A 5,403-nucleotide genomic window follows, 5' to 3' on the forward strand; every position below is an offset into this window, starting at 1 on the left:
CTTCCTTCCTTCCTTCCTTCCTTCCTTCCTTCCTTCCTTCCTTCCTTCCATTCTTTCAGGAGGTAGTTGGATAGATTCTAATTTAGGATTGTTGACTTTGATCAATTAATCACTACTACCATACTGGTTTACATAAAAGGGATAGAAAGGAGGGAACAATCAGTCTGCCAGCATACATTTGAAGCTACAGAAATTAAAAATAGATACTAGGGCAAGACAGACATCTGAATTGTTCCTCTCAAGTTTTGATTTTCACAATTCTTCCACACGTACACCCACCACACACACGTACATACACAGGCTTATAACATGAAGTTTTATCTCTATTCACCAATAGGTCCATTTTATCCTTTTCAAAGCTTGGTTACATCCATTATCTCCTAGACATTATATCAGCCTTGTGAACTATCTAGCTGTAAAGATAGGCTGTCTGGGCCTGAGTCCCAGCTCCGGCGATTACTATTGTGTGACAGTGTACAAATTACTTAACCTTTCTGTCCTCTCAATTTTATTATCCCTGTATTACTGATAAGGATTCTGAGGTTTGGAACAGCTTAACAACTTGTCTAAATCACTTGGCAATTTAGTGTTGGAGCTGGGAACTTCTTTGGAGCTTTCAGCTCCCCCACAAAGATAGGATTCCCTTCCATTAGTGCTAGCATTGTGTGAGTTCAAGGAATGTTGCTTTACTAGGTGTTGTTTGAAAATAGAAGTCACATTTCTCATTAAGTAGGTTAAACATTTTTTTTCCTGCCACTCAATTCTATTCAGTAAGCATTATTTAGAAGGCAGGCAGCAGAAAGGGAAGATGGAAGAAGGCTTTGAGTCACAAGCTTTGTATTTAATGCCAGGCTCTGCCACCTACACTGTGCTCAGTTTTCTCTTTGGTAAAATGGAAATCTTGATACGTAAGCTATAAGTTTGTAGGGATGAGTAGCAATAATACATGTATATAGTAGGCATTCAACCAAATATAGCCTTTAAAATCTATACTATTTTTTGAGTGCTTGCTATTTGCCGGGAAACTTACTATGTACACAAAATACAGAGACACAGAAAATTAAGCCTTGCCATTGGGGGTTTATCCTCTAAGCATTCGTAGTAGTTTTTTATATACTAAGGGCACTAAGGCAGTCATATATGCTGCAATTATTTTTTCCCAGTGCAAATGTAAAATTTTGTTTACATTCTTAATTCCTGAAATTTTTCATTTTTATTTTCATGTAGTAAATTTGACTTTTTCTTTTATGGTTTATTTGTACCTTTAAACTCAGAAAGCTCTTCTACTTCTTGGGGCAGATCAATACTCACCTATATGTTTTTCTAGTTCTTTCACAGATTTCATTTCCCACATTAAAATTTTTAATCTATCTGGAATTTATTTAGCTACATTGTCATAAGGTGCTGAATAGTTATCTTGTTAAGACACGCTTCTGATCATAATGGTTGATACTAGCTCATTTGGCTTGTATCTGCCCATTTCCGTCTCAGTAACTTACTGTCTAAGCTGCCTGCTGAACATGAACTGCCATTCTTTAAAAACACCAATGAGAAAGGACTATGTATCTATGGGTTTTATCCTAGTTGCTTCATTTTTAATGCAGAGCAATAATGTCAATTCTTTTGTTGCAAACATATAAATGTGGAAATTTTGACACAATGTTTTGTATAAGAACTAAAGTTCAGGGCTTCCCTAAGCCCAGAGAAGAATGTGAGAGAAGTGAAGTCATCTCCACACTCTTTTAGCCAAAGCCATGCCCACACCTAAACCTCCCTATCTGCCTTATGCTTATCTTTTCCAGATGGACTATGGAAACATTTATACAAGGAAGATAAAAATCTAGTAAGAGAATAATCACTGATCCCCACCCCCTTTCCTCAATCTATTTTTTTTAATTCCTTAAAAGTGTTTCCAGGAGCTTGACCTTCTCCAGAAAAGGTATGGGAAGCAGTCTCCATGTTAGTCTGGCTGGAAGCTCATCTGTATTTTCCCCAGAGATAAAACTCCAGGAGATGGAAGATAAGAGATAAGGCTGGGCAGCCTCACTGTCCAGAAATGACTGTGGACATGATGATTTTCCCACATGGTGTCTTGCTGATCGTTTAAGGTCACAGTGCTGGTGTGGGTCACCCTAAGGCAGGGGTCCCCAACCCCTGGGCCACGGACTGGTATCAGGCCATGGCCTGTTAGGGACCAGGCTGCATAGCTGGAGGTGAGTGGCAGGTGAGCAAGCAAAGCTTCATCCGTATTTTTAGCCGCTCCCCGATGCTAGCATCACCACCTTGGCTCCACCTCAGATCATCGGGCATTAGATTCTCATAGGAGCACCAGTCCCTGGTGCCAAAAAGGTTGGGGACAGCTGCCTTAAGGCCATGGCTTGACCCTTCAAGTGAGCTAAGAGGATGAACCTCCAGCGGCCTGTGCCAGGTTGCCCACAGCCTGCAGATCTTCAAGAGTTCTGTCTCACCACTGATGCCCAGCCTGGCCCTCCTGACTTGCTTTGAGAAGTGAGGAAACCTTGATCAGACTTTCCACCTTCCTGTCCCCTCATATGTTCCACACATTAAGGAAGCCTTTAGAGTTTACCACTTCTAATCCTAACGGATATATTCCCTGGCAGCAGGTAGAGCTTGAAAGAAGGCTTGGTCTCTGGGGTTGGTCTCTGACACAAGCTGCTGACTTTCTCTGCAGGGATCTGGAAGGAAATAGGCAGATCAGCTCCCATGCACTCAGGTACTTGTACAACTTCATGTTTTCTTTATTTGTGGGCCAGGAGCTATACCACCCTCTCCACCCTGTCCCCCCATTTCAGTCTACCTTGACCCAGGAATGTTTCTCTAATACGACCATATTCACTACCATCCTCCATATCAAGGCCATTGGGGGGCAGAGGGAGGCACAACACAATCCTTCCTCGGAGTGTCTCAATCAGTTCACCTCCCTGCCTCCTAATCCCTAACCGCCCCACACGCCCCCACACACTGCCCCAGTGTTAAGGAGACATAAAGACACAGAACCTCCATGTAGTTACTTGTAACATCCTCCTTTCCCATGCGGCCACACTCGGTTCTGAACCTTTGTGATCCCACACCCAAATGTTGATGGTGGTCATGGGTAGGGGGCAGGGAGGATGAAATCTGCATGAAGTCTCTGTGCGATCTGTAAGCTTCAGACGACAGATGTCAGGCTGACTTTTTTAGCGGTTACACTCACAAGTCTTGCCACCGTTATAGACATAAATTGTGGCCTGCCAAGGTCAGAGTACTTCAGAATGTGTGTATGTGGAGGGTAGGTGAGGAGGGATAATACAGAAGCACAAAGTCTTGGATAAGCTTCTTTTAAATATGTAGGAAGAAGAAACGCTCATGTGATAAAAAAAATACACATTCAACCTATTCATCCTAATAAATATATTTCTCGATAACAAAATTTCATAAAAGAGACCCTCTCTTCTAAGTGCATAGTCCAAAAGCATTAACTTACAAGAAAATGACAAGGTGTTTAGCAGAAAAGTCTTTTGAGAAAGAAAAATTATATGTACAGACAAATAAAACATGTATGTGAGAGTTGCTATCTTCTTAGAGACAGTTTTCAGGTAAATTTCTCATTGTGCTTGTTATTATGTTTAATTACAGAGTTATAGGATCTTTTTTTTTTTTTTTCTGAATGATTGAAGCAGCTTTGTAACTGATTTCTCTGTTTATCTCACTCCACTCCAATCCATCCTTCGCAGTTCTGCCTTTTCTGGTCGTGTAGCTTCCAGGTCTAAAGCTCTCCCACAGTATCCACAAGCCTTGCGGTCTTCTCTTGTCACTTTTCTAGGCTTCTATCATTTCCCTAAATATATAACCTATATTCTGACCATCCCAAAACATGGTTGTCTTAACTGACTGGGTTTTCTCTTAGATGTCCAAGACTTTGCCATACCATTCCCTTTTATCCAGAAAGCCCTATGCACATCCCTTGGCCATCTGGTCAGATACAATGTATTATTCAAGCCTCACTTCCAACACTCCTCAAGATGCCTTAATATATACTTCAGGCAGGCAGGAACATCCTACTTTTTCCCCAAAAGCAACCAAGAGCCAAGACCCAATTCACTGTCATAGATAACCCATGCCATATGGCATGAATGCATGGCGCTAGATCTGAGAGTCATTATTAATTCTCTTGCCTTCTGTAGACCTAGCGTGGCAGGCTCACAAGTGAGGGTGTAAATTCACTTTGTCAGAGCAAACATTCCTCTTGGGGAACATCCGCTCAACCTCAAGGAGAGAGTAATGACCACAGCCCACAGGCAACGGGGGATGAGTAATTTACTGCTGCTAGGCAATTAGTGTTGCAGAAAAAAAAATTGCTTTCATTTAAAATTCTCTTTAAACCATATGTATCATGGCTTATGGGATAATTTATGTATCATTAGAAACTAAGAAACATACATCAGGCTAATAAATTGTCTCTCCCATTCACCACAACCAACAGCTCCCAAGGGTCTTTAAGAAGTCAGAGTTTTGCTGTCCTTGTTATACGAGGGGGGCGGTGAACAAATGTTCATATGTAACTCACTTAGCTTCTCATTCGCTCCTTGGTTCTCGGGTAAAGACAGATGGCAACAGAAACATTTGCTATTATTTTTACCCACTGGTTTGCAGCAGCATTTGCTACAAATGAACCCGTGGTAGAACAGCCATGGATTGTACTGTTTTCCCCAACAACTTGAGTGGTCTACTTTGAGATTTGGTTTATCTTAAAGTCTTCCCGGCATCATGTTATTTTCTCCAACACACGGCATGTTTAACGTTTCTACAGGTCCCCATTCAAAGATACGCCCTACACACTAAAAACAAATGGCTGCACAGAGCTTGGAGAGAGTGCTGGAGTTTCCAGGCGGTGATGCAGGTCCCGAAGGACTCTGCCGAGCAAGGTCGGGGGTCACGTGGCACCTGGGCAAGCCTGCTTGAGCTTAGCAGACGAACTACCCTTAGCTGACTCTCTGTCGAGGGAAAAACATTAAATAGCCAGAAAACAAGGCTGTTCATCAATGGGGGGAAGGGCACGAGAGCAAAAGTGAGCGGCCCGACCTTTAACCCGCTTGTGTGTGACACATGGAGGCAACGTGTACCTATATCACCAGCCACAGTTTAATCCCCACCTTTCACCTGAGACTAATATAAAATAATATTGAATATCAATTGTAATTAAAAAGGGGATGGGGAATCTCCATCTTTGTGAAATAAGCAGCTTCATAGCATTTATTTGTGAGAAAAGAGACTGTTAAAAAAGCAATTCCTACTCAGGTTCACTCTTCCCATTTATTACTTTTAAATTGTTTTCAAGAAAAAGTACAATACTGACTTCCTAGCCTTTTTGTAAAAGGCCATGCTTTAATCACTGAGTTATAC

The sequence above is a fragment of the Pteropus vampyrus genome, unplaced genomic scaffold, assembly GCF_000151845.1.
Source record: "Pteropus vampyrus isolate Shadow unplaced genomic scaffold, Pvam_2.0 Scaffold22, whole genome shotgun sequence".
NCBI classification, from domain to species: Eukaryota; Metazoa; Chordata; class Mammalia; order Chiroptera; family Pteropodidae; genus Pteropus; species Pteropus vampyrus.